Source organism: Zootoca vivipara, chromosome 1 (genome assembly GCF_965207765.1).
Source record: "Zootoca vivipara chromosome 1, rZooViv2.hap1.1, whole genome shotgun sequence".
Taxonomy (NCBI): Eukaryota; Metazoa; Chordata; class Lepidosauria; order Squamata; family Lacertidae; genus Zootoca; species Zootoca vivipara.
The window spans coordinates 44,895,567-44,907,816 of record NC_142582.1 but is presented as its reverse complement, the minus strand read 5'-3'; the positions used below and the strand labels follow the sequence as shown (position 1 = coordinate 44,907,816).

Here is a 12,250-nt window from a genome sequence, read left to right as displayed (position 1 = left end):
CTTTGCAAGAGGCGTCGCCGGCTGTTCGTCACGAGCGGAAGCGAAGGGCGCCTCTTCCCTCCCCCGCCGCTTTCGTAGCCCTCTATGCAAATTAGCAGCGCTGCAATGCACTGTGGGTACAAGTCCTCAATCGCAAACACCGGCCTCAGGAGCGGCTTGCTTCGCAATTCGGAACCCGGGACCCCGCGGAAGCCTCATTCACGCATCCGAGCGAGGCGGGAGCCGATACGCTGGCCGCGGCCGCGCGCACACCCGATCGCCATGACCTCAGGAGGTTTCCCGGCCACCCGCCCAGATCGCCGCCGCGTTAGCTCTCTAACCGTCCTTATCTTGGGGTTGCGCTACTGCTCAATGAACGTCTAGTGAGAGTAGTACTGCTAACACCTACACAACACGTGAGCATCCCTGGGGTTTCTACCCCATTGAGGTGCAATTTTTGGAACCTTTACCGTCTTGTAGCAAAGTCAAAATTTACAATTCATGAAATACAAACTCATGGGGTACTATTGTCTCACTGTGAGTTTGATAAGGAATAGTGGAACCCCAGTCAGATGTTTCATCCACTTTTCAAGCTTTAATAGTATAGTAAAAATATTCACATTTCACCAGTTAGAAAGTTGCTTATAGAAAGAAAATAGTTTTTATTGCGTTTTCAAATACTGCCACTAGATGATGCTAGAGATCACTTGTAAAATCTTTTGTTAGAAAAAGCACCATTGCTACAACAAATATTTATAATTATTCTTGTAAATATGTGCACTATTGGTGTTCCCAGCATACATAGGGTGCATTTGTTCTGTTCAAGGTTTGCAATTTGGAGGACACTAGTCTATAAGCCAGAATTAGTAAAACAATGCCAGAATTAGTAAAACAATGCCAAATTCGAGTTATGAGCATGAGGAATGCTCAATCATTACACAAAAAGGTGCACCATTTCCTCATTTAATTGCAATTATCTTTTGCTCAGAAGAGAGCGGATTGGCAAAGGAGAAAACTTCAGGCTTGCAAAGCACTGATCTAATCTTTAGATTCAACAATACAGGCTACTAACCTCCAGGGTAAAGAAGGCACGTCCTCTTCCATTTGCAAGGGCAAGAAAATGGAGCAGCGAGCAAATGCTCTGCAGCTTTAGCAAGAAGCGATGTGGTCATTTTCAACACATTTGTCATCCATGGCCAAACACCTATCAGCCTAGAATTACCCATTTCTGTAAGGGGAATTGAATACCTAGCCCATTTTTACAAGGCTGGAGATGGAGGAAACTACATGGAGGATTTGAGGACAAGCAAACGAAAATAAAACAATCTTCAATCATGATTGATCATTTTGTTTATAAGCACCAGCAGCATACGGGTTTTTAAAAAATTCTATTTCTGCTTCACTCCTTATTTCACCATTTCTGTACAACAGGTTGTTCCTGCATTTACCTCTTTCAATTTTCAAGTTGACTAGGGGCTTAAGGAGGGAATCGCTCCTTGTCTTCAAGATTTTGGAGTCATGAGCAAATTGAGTCTTAGGAAATTTACATCCCTTCCTTCAATAAGTTGAGCCACCATGGAGAGAAACACCTCACACACCTCCAATCATCCAGTCGCCGACCTTCACACACCCCCTTTTGGTAAATTGACAGCTCATAGTACCTCAACTAATGAATGTTCAGTTGAGATTTTCAATCAACAATAAGGCTGTTTTTCTTTCAAGAGTGTAGAAAAGCCACTTCAACCTCAGCTGAAAAGGAAACAGGGATCTTTGCAAAATAAAAAATAAAAAAATTTCAAGTTAAATTCTGGAAGAGCCACCAAAGCACTGCAGCATCTTTTTTAAAAAAATCCCCTCAGGAATTCAAAGTTGGAACTCTTTTCGAAAAGCAAATTCAAAAACATGCTTTGGTAATGATGAAGAGGGCGGGAAGAGACTTGGAAAAGCTCAGGGGAGATATAAAAAAAATATAGTAAGAAAAGCCCAGGGCAGAATTAATAAAGCAAAATGAGTCACTACAGTATCGGCACAAAAAGCAGAGGTAGCAGTTTTTGGGGTGTTCCAAGATCTGTATTAGAGCAGGACCATACTAGCCAACAAAAATGTCACTAAAGAGTGAACTGTGATAATATCTCTTGCTTGTCTGAATCGTGTGTGTGTGGACGGAAGGTGGCTAGAATGCAGCCTGCTGCAGAAAGGTTAGGAGCCACACCTTTTGCTCTTTTGGCCCTTGGCTCTGCTTGCCACTGGCAAACGCCCCCCAGAATGCTGCCCATGGGGGAATATAGCTCAAAGACTGGTAAATGTTCCTCAACACTGGGCTAGAAGATGGGAAACAAAGTGTGCATTGTGGGAAGGTGGCCGGTTGTGAAACCCTGCAGTCTGCGTTTGGTCCCAGCTTTAAGGTGGAATAGAGGAGGGGGCAGCAGACAGTCAAAAGAGGCTCTGTTAGGTGCCATGCAGGTTTCAAGTTGCATCAAGGGCCGCTGCTGGAGAAGTAACAAACTACCGTTTATCTCACATGTTTGGAAATATAAAGATTCTGGAAATAGGTGCACTTACCCCTACGGTGACCTTTAGATAAAGCCTAGCCTATGCATGCAGCAGAATTGAGTTGGCTGAGTAGAGAGCACCACTTCAGATTACAGGTGAGGGATGCTTCTTATTACATTGTGACATGAAAACAAAAGCCTACCCTTTCCAATTGGAAAAGTAACACAGCACAGAGAGAAATGTTCTACTGCAGCTTTCTTTTTGCAGGGACTTTGGGGGTGTTTTCATCCCACCAAAACATAAAAATGTGACTCTCTCCCCTCCTTTACAGTCTGAAATAATTCTATCCATTTTACCACCTGCAGCCACTTCACTTCCTCTTTGTCATTTTTTTTTGCTGCTGCACCGTTTTGAGCTAAGCATGTCCTCTGAACTCAGGTTCATGGCGCAGCTCTCTCCAGTGCATGATGCACAAGCAGTAAACCAAGGACAAGCATTGATTAAAGCTCGTGGTTAGAAGGGAAAGAGCTAACTCACAGCCCAAGTTTAGATGACACACTTGGTTAAATAATAGCTTACTGGGAAGAAGTGACATTGCCACAATCTCCCCATAAGCCTCCACATTTGTACCAAGCCATGGTGTTTGGCTTGGTGTAATATGCAAAGCAGGCCTCCGAACCCTTCAGGGAAAAATACAAAGTGCACAGTGTATCCACTGCTTCCAACTGTTTCACAAGTTCAGTAGTGCAGGAGTCTAATTATAAAAACAATTCCCAAACCCACTCCCAAGCTTCTAGGATCAGACAATGGGGACACAGTTAAGCCATCAAACTTTTTAGCTATTTCCTTGTCTAATCAGCATTTAAAATTAGCTAAGGGGTCAGGCTATCACAGCAATTATCCGGCTACTTCCAAAACCAGAAGTAGGAGTGGTCAAGCACCATTATCTCACTTGTGAAGATTGAGAGTAGACTGACAGGACTCTAACTGAGTCCGCAGAAGTCTCAAAAAGTATCAGTTCAAAAGGCAGGTTCATTAGTGTAACTATGGCCAGCATTGGGTTAACCATAACTCTCTCTCTCTCTCTCTCTCTCTCTCTCTCTCTCTCTCTCTCTCTCTCTCACACACACACACACACACACACACACACACACACACACACACGTGTGTCATTTATTTGGTGCTCTAAAGCTAAGCATCTGTAGATAAATCACCCCTTAAGCCACATAAAGAAATGCAAGCTATATACTTACAATGGGGAAAAAAACCATATATAGGGCTTTTTGAGTCAGGTGTGCTATGTCTTGAATTTTCAGCCCTTATGGCAAACCGGCTGCCACTACAGCGATAACTCTTTTTAAAAAATCAGAACATGAACCACATTTGTGCAATAGCAGAAGAATGAATTCTGGCTAATATGCAGCTTGATCTAGCTATTCCTCACTATAAAACAGAACCTACATTCACTTGAATGATCTGACATGTCTTTATCTTCTTATTATGACAGGGCCTTGATCTTTCTGCTCCTGATATTCTTTTTTTAAAAATCCACCACTGAACAGTGAGTGAAAAGGCTAAAAAAGGCAGAGTGAAAAGGCTAAAATACTTGCAGTTAGAATAACGTCTCATTGATTGGTTTGCAATTCAGCTCTTTCATACGCTCTTCAAAATTGAAGACAATTTTTAAATATTGCTTCTAGCTTGTGAAATGAAGGTCAGAATTCCTGAACCTAGTACCCTCTCTCCAGCTGTTTTGGACTACAACTCACATCAAAGACCTGGGCTAAGTGGCCCCTTTTTGCAGCCTTACAGGCGGGTTGGGGGAGGAGGGGCAAAGAGAATTACAGAAAGGGTGTATACATGGGGCAAAAACAGGATATGGGAGGGCTGCCGCTTTAGCGGAAAAGCAGATGCAACACATGCCCAAAGTGCCAGTAGGGCTAGGAAAGACTCCTGCCTGAAAGAGCTGCTGCCAGTCACTGGTCAACAATACGGAGCTAGGCTTGGTCAGACTTGTTATAAGGCAGTTTCCCACATTCCTAAAATCAAGGAAACAAATATATATATAGAAAGATTGGAGTCTCAACAATTAGCACCAACATTAGAAGGAAGTGTCAGTAAGTGCTACAAGAATACCTTGCACACTATAACCAATACAAGGGTCTTCCATCACTCTTAATTCTTTACTGAAGTGCACAGAGAGTAATTTGGGGTGGGGGTGGGGGTTAAGCAATACCAATGGGATATACAACCGACTGTTCACCGGTCAGTGGAGTTCTCTTTATAAAGCCTGAAGCCTCTCTGTTTTGAGAACATATCAGCTGTAGGAGCTGAAATGTCATTAGCCCAATTAAATTCCTTAACAATGTGACTTTTGAATCGAAGACAGGAGAGTACAGAAATTCACACTAGATGTCTGTTTTGGAGATATCTACTTATTTGAGGCCTGTGTCACTGAGCCACGGCCTTTATTAAGAGCTGTGCCATTCCTCCAAGCTCTCAAGAGACAGCCATATTGTGTGTCACCCTACTCATATTTGATTCCAGTAAATGTGACAAACTGCATCTGAGAGCAAAACATTACAGTGCTGGAAGCTGAGGAAAGTATCGCAGCAGTATTGGCCCGATGGCAGTTCTGGAGTATGCTTATTGTTAAGAGTTACTGCAGTCTACAGGTCCTCATCCAGTGCATATTCCTTTTCTAATGCTACAATAAGCAGTAGGAGAGCTAGACTTGCAGCCAGATCAGCATTGCCCTTTGTTTAGAATGCAGCTCTGGTTCTCAATCCTCCTTTTAGCCTCCAGCGGATAGCATACTTAAGCCGAGAAGCACTGTTGCTGAGCAGCATCCTGATGTAACAAGCAAAAGCAGCAGTGCACAAGAGATAGAGATGAGAAGTTCCTGACCCCACTATTACTTCTACAGTTTATTCAGGCGTGCAAGGCAATCCATCATGCAAATCTTAAAACTTGACTTAGTTGGCTATTTATGATCTCCCAGACATTATTTCTGAACCTTGATTTTTTATTTTTAAGGAACCAACAACTAAAATTACGTTTGCCATGTGACATATTTATTCACAAACTCACAGGCTAAATCATTTCAGCATCTATAGGCAACTGAGCCAACTTAGGGTCTTTGCACGCTCTCAGTTGAAGTGTGCCACAGCTTTGTTTTGGCCTTTACACAATGCTCTCTCAATTCTGTGTCGACTGACAATAGCGTCTGTCAGGTGTTTCCTGCGTAAAAGACTACTTTTTAACCCAGAAAAATCTTCTCAAAAGTCAGGGGTCGTCTTATAAGCAGCTGCAGAAGTGATTTCTGGCGCTGTGGACATTTTGGAATTGGGCAGTGAGGCGTCGGAAATCGCTTCTGCGCATGTCCAGATGCGATTTTCGGCTTGCAGACATGCACAGAAGTGATTTCTGGCACTGCAGACATTTTTGATATGGGCAGTGCTTGCATTTCCGGCCCACGGATGATCATAGGAAGAGGGGTAGACTTATATGGCGAGTATATCCCAAACTCTATATTTTAACTGGAAAAGTTGGGGGTCGTCTTATACGCCCAGTTGTCTTATACGCCGGAAAATACGGTAGTCGCGTATGAATTCCAAGCACAGCCCTTCTGGGTGCTAGGGTGGGGCCCCGCTATTTCTGTCACTGCATCCTGGCAAGAAAATATTTTTTAAAAAAAAAAACCTCGGGCCACGATAGTATTAAGTTTGTTTGCCCTTTTCTGCCCTTATACAACTCCCCTCTCCTGTCAGCAGTTCATAAGCTTTCTCCAAGTTCAGCTCCTAGACCCTCTCCCTGCTCTGTTTCTACTCTTGTTCCTCAAAACCCAGTTCCCCAAGTCCTCCTTCCCAGCTCACTCACTCTCTCACCTTTCCAGACTTCCTTCTAGGAACAGACCTCAACTTGTCTCTCTGACCAATGCATTTTGCCACATCCTTCATTTACCTGACCCTGCAGAGAAGGCTCAGAGCCCTTCCAGTAGATGGCCTGGGATACCACAATATCTGCACAACACAGAGGAAGGGAATAACTGTGCAACTGTTTACACACACAGGCTTTATAAGGGGTACTGAGGTGCTAGGGTTGTGCCACTTGTCATTAGCTGTGCCACTATCAGTAACTACTGACAACCAAGCCACCACATTCAGCACAGCAACCTAACAGTAGCTCAATATACAGTGGTACCTTGGTTTACAACAATAATCCGTTCCAGAGGTCCGGTTGTAAACCAAACAGGTTGTAAGCCAAGGCGTGCTTTCGCCAATGGGGCCTAAAAAAATATGGGTTGTAATCCAAAAAAATGGGATGTAATCCAAAAAAAGGGACACACACTTCTGGGTGTTCAGCAGTTGAAGCAACTGCTGAAATCCTCTCCTATACAAAACCATTAAAGGTGCCCTCTTTTCCCCCCTAGCCACCCCACACACCCCTCTATCTTCACCCCAAACCATTTTTCTCTCTTTTTCTGCTACCACCTTTACCATCATGTCATCCACTTGAAACTGGGCCATGGACCGCAGCTTGCCCAATTTGCTTCAGGGGAAAGGGGTATTGGTTGTGGACAACAAATAAAGCATGCAAAGTACAATACAGTGACTATGCAGAAGGAAAGCCCCTGACGCAGACAAGATGAGAAGCTGGGTTGTTCCCTTGGCACACATTGCTCTGCTTTAATAAATCTATACTCGGGTTTCAGTTTCCAATCTGACTGTGTCTATTTTTAACCTTCTTGACCTTCTGCATTAAGCTGAGGGATGAGAAGACAAGAGGTGGAAGAGAGATGGGTGCCTTTCATTGATCGGGTCACAGTAAGCATCTGTGGGTAAGTTTAAAAAAACAACAGCACCAGCATCTGGCTAATCACAGTTTAAGCACATGAAAACATGCACATAAGCAGGCATAAAACTGAATGCAGGAGTACTAGTTAAAAGACACCTAAAGCCAAAATTGTGTATAGTCAAAACATTGGGTGCAATGGCAGGTGGGATTGCCAAAATCCTTTTTCCCCCCTTTCCACCCCCCCTTTTTAATGTTTTTTAGTTGCCAAGCGCATAAAGCTGAATGTGCACAAGTTAAATGAATGTAGGCTGGGGGCTTACTGTATACAATAATACGGGGATGGCTCCATTCTTTCCCTTGCTAGGTCCCTTCTTAAACTTTATCCAAGTGGACTTTTCTCACCACAAAACAATCAAAAGGGTGTTTCATTCAGCAATTCAGAGTTTAGCTTAAGACTAATGCGAAAGTTCTAGTCAGAAGGTATGCAGGCATGCATAAATGTGCAAAGTGTATAGAATGCCACATTTATAAAGAACATGGTAATCAAGCAACCCATTGCTGCAGCTGAATGATCAGTGCAGGTTGAATGATCAGTGCAGTGCCTGTCAAAGAACCAGTAGTCCTGCTACCAACATTCAGGGGAAGATCACCACCACTCCCTTAAATAGCAAACTCAGGTGGTTGAGTGCTGAAAAGACAGAGAACAGGACAGTGGGGTGGGGGGTATGCATCAACATGCTTGGTTGAAGTAATCAGTTGGTTTGAAGCATGCAGAAACAAAATCCTTTAAAGCAAGGAAGTTGGTTAGCAGTTGAAAAAGAAACCTAGGAAAAGTTAGTGAGGTATGAGCATCTGAAGGAACTTCTCTGGGGGGGGGGTGAAAACACTGAAAGGGGACAGCAGACCAAAAGAGAGAGAAAAGAATAGTACCTGTATGCTTTGTTTCATATCACAGTTTCTACACATGCTTTATAGTCTTTTCTTTTTTTAAAAAAATGAGAATATGAGGATTATGGCTTATTTGAGGATTATCGTTCCCACTACCTCCTTCCCTGTGGACACCCATGGGAGAGAGGAGAAAGAGAAAAGCCACTTTGCTTGAGGTTTTTTTTTACAGATTCCTGAAGGATGTTGTGGCTTAGTAGCTGGAACTCTGAACAGAAGTACTTCTGGCAGGAGGAGACTGATGCACTGCAATATTTTGTTTCAGGTCCCTCTTGTACACCCCTGCTGTGCATTAATCTATATAGGGCCCAGGAGCATAATAAGAGCAGGATTGCTTTGATAGTCACAGCTCAAGGCCCCTGAATCTATTTTAATGCTTAGTGTTAGAACATGCAGACTAAAAAGAGGAGAGCTTCTGAGAATGCACAAAGCACCTTCCATGCACTATGTATTTTTAAGTATTTTAATATGCAATCTAAAGCACAATATGACCGCTATTTAGGATCAATCTAGCAATCAATCCAATGGGTTTTTAAGAACTGATTGAACCCCAATTCTATAAATTCTATCCCTAGATAGTGGTCATATAATCTGAAGGCAAAGGTATACTGTATATTCCTGCGTATAAGACTACTTTATAACCCAGGAAAATCTTCTCAAAAGTCGGGGGTCGTCTTATACGCCGGGTTGTATTTCTTATACGGCGAGTATATCCCAAACACTATATTTTAACTGGAAAAGTTGGGGGTTGTCTTATACGCCCAGTTGTCTTATACGCCGGAATATATGGTACTTTCCCCACCTAAAGCATAGGCACATAGGCACACTATACAGTATACACACAACATATCCTGTATAGCAATAATCATATATTTTTTAGTAGCATTGTCCTTTTAAAGAATTTTTCCTTGCTTTTCCTTTGATCTAGCATCAAAGATGTAAAAAAAACACTTGAAAGTCTGTTTTGTGATGGGAGCTAGGTGAACAGTCTCTTATAGTTAGAATTGTAGGGCGTGTGCTTTTTAATACAGTAAACAAATGCTTACTTTGCAAGAACATTTCAAAAGGGAGGAAAAGGATTTATGGCATATTGAGGTCGGGAGTTACTCCCGGCATTCAAGAACTGAGTTCCCTTCCTTTATTTTCCCTTATGGGGAAATCAGTAGCAGAAATCATACTTTTAATTCAGAAGGTTCCAAATCCAATCTCTTGCGTCTACAGAAAAAAGAAAGTAAAAAGAAGGCAAAAAAACCTTTGCCTAAGACCCTGTCGAGCTGCTTCCTGGTTTGCACATCATATTAAACTGCTGTTTTAAACCAAGTACTGTATAGGTTCAAAGTGAACAAACAGGCTCATGGTTTGTTTCCCCCTGACTCTGGCTTGTTTTGTCTGCAGGGCAGCAGCAGGAGTGGAGGGAGAAGCATCATGGGAACTTTTGAGCAACATGCATCAGTGTGATGCTCGTTCACATTAAACCATAGTTTGCTTTATACTATGGTTTCGTGTGATGCATGAACCAGACCAGAGTAGTCAATAGTGGGCTAACAGACATTCTGACATTGGACAAATAGGGCTTTGGAAGCAAACGATCCCAGGTTCAATCCCTGGTATCTCCAGGTAGGCTTGGGCAAGATCCTTGTCTAATGCACTGGAGAGTTACTGCCAGTCAGCACAGACCTAGTTGAACCAATGGAATAAAGGCAGCTTCCCATGTTCCTTAAGTCACAAATGAAGGCAGGATACTTGGTCTGAGGTAGCTTTTCAGTGCTGCAAACTTTTATATTTGGGGACACTCAACCACATTGCCAGCTTGCAAGATTTGATGAATAAGAAGAGGCTCTATGGATTGGCCAACTCAGCCACACTAACTGGGACTGATGGGAATTGGAGTCCTACAGCAAGCAGAGATCACAAGGTTGGGAAAGGAGGGCTCTTATACCCCTCCTTTGCTAACATTGAAATCTGGAAGATACAGCTCGTTTATTGTGGTTGTTTGATTGTAGAGATATTCCACTGTTAGTAGCGAGCCATGTTTATCTGAAGGATATTTTTTTAAAGTACCAGTCCCTGGGCTATCCAATCAGACCAGCCAAGTCATACCCATACAGATTCTACTTTTCAAATGTAATGTTCATGCAACGCATATAAAGTTTGTGACAAGTGCACACTTCATTACAGATGTGCTCTGAATATTAAAGGCATGAGAAGAAATTCATTTTTATAAAAACAGTATTTATATGCAAGATTAAAGGCAGGTTTTGCTCTGAGGAGTGCAACAACTGAAGCTCATTAATTTTGGGTGCATGAACTGAAAATTTATACACTTAGAATCATAGAATTTTAGAGTTGGAAGGGACCCCAAGAGTCATCTAGTCCAACCCCCTGCAATGCAGGAATCTCAGCTAAAGCATCCATGACAGATGGCCATCCAACCTCTGCTTAAAAACCTCCAAGGAAGGAGAGTCCACCACCTCTCGTGGGAGTCTGTTCCACTGCCGAACAGCTCTTACTGTCAGGAAGTTTTTTCCGAATGTTTAGTCGGAATCTCCTTTCTTGCAACTTGAAGCCATTGGTTCGAGTCCTACCCTCCAGAGCAGGAGAAAACAAACATGGTCCCTCCTCCATGTGACAGCCCTTAAAATATTTGAAGATGGCTATCATATCTCCCCTCAGTCTCCTCTTTTCAAGCCTAAACATACCCAGCATTCAACCAACAACAAACCTAAGTCATGTATAACTGCATAAACCATACAACAAAACGTGACCGGCTGATGAATAATAATTCCGTTATCACATACTCTATTGACGGCAATTATAGAAAGCATGCAAATAGATTAGGGCAAATGTATGATATAATATAAACCAAAATAAAGCAATGCACGTACAATAATATATCCACACTTAAAGCTCCATAATGCGTATGCAAGTTCATGTATGAAAGTTCATATGAAGATACAAAAAGTCCGGTACTATCCACACAAATTACGTGCTAGCTCGAAAAGGATAATGAAGCATAATCTGGCGATGATGTATGTAGTGTTGTAACAGACCGAAGTATAGACGTGACGTATCTGCGAAGAATAGAAGCAAACAAGAGGACAAGGAAATCTGGATTTTCATTCTAAATAATATTATGAAGAAACATGGAGTCATATATCTAACATATATATCCAACCTTCAAAAGAATATTATAAAGAAACATAGACTCATATATCAAACATATCAAATCTACAATAGAATATTAATATTTACATACCAGTCATAGAAAATGTACAAACAGAGACCTAGCAGGTACTCCGAAGACTTCAGTAAAAATTTCTTATACAAACTGAGGATATATATGTGCATACAGGTAACGCCTCTGAGAGTTACAGGTGTTACTAATTTTTACAGGTGTTACTATTTTTTTTTTAGGCACAATTATATCAATGGTGCACAGAAGATAGGCCAAAATTTATATAAACAAATGGAATACAAAAACAGGAACAATGGCTCAAATACATAACGCAGACACACTTATACCACTGTAAATTCATAGGAAACAGTTATAATCCACATCAGTATTTAGCCCAGCAGGATGTAGTGTGTTTAATAAAAAGATAAACCTGGATTCTTTTTTCATCAGTATTTTCTTAGCTAATTCCAAAAACCAGCACCATTGTGTGATCCAGCACCATTGTCTCACTTGTGAAGATTGAGAATACAGTGGTACCTCTGTAATGAAAAGTGGCTTAATCCGTTCCAGACGGTCCATGGAGTACTTAAACTTAAACTGAGGCGTACTTAACCTGAAGCGAACTTTCCCATTGAAAGTAATGGAAAGTGGATTAATCCATTCCAGACGGGTCCGCGGAGTACATAAACTGAAAGGACTCAAACCGAAGCGTACTTAAACTGAGGTATGACTGTACTGTATTCAGCTACTGTATGCTGTAGACAAGCTCACAGGATACAACATGTACCCAGTTGTACCAGCCAACCTTATTTTTATAAATGGGTTTCCCTTTGATGCTTAAAAAGAAGTTTGTATTCAACT

At 42.0% G+C, this 12,250-nt stretch overlaps 1 protein-coding gene and 1 non-coding gene across 3 annotated transcripts in view; one reads left to right on the top strand and one right to left on the bottom strand.

Moving 5' to 3' along the window:
• Positions 1-12,250, bottom strand: part of CLASP1 (cytoplasmic linker associated protein 1) — a 165,220-nt gene that overhangs the window by 120,339 nt on the left and 32,631 nt on the right. The window lies entirely within an intron of this gene.
• On the top strand, positions 319-444 carry LOC118075514 (U4atac minor spliceosomal RNA). The gene has a single exon (XR_004691394.2). It is a non-coding gene; the product is annotated as a U4atac minor spliceosomal RNA (small nuclear RNA).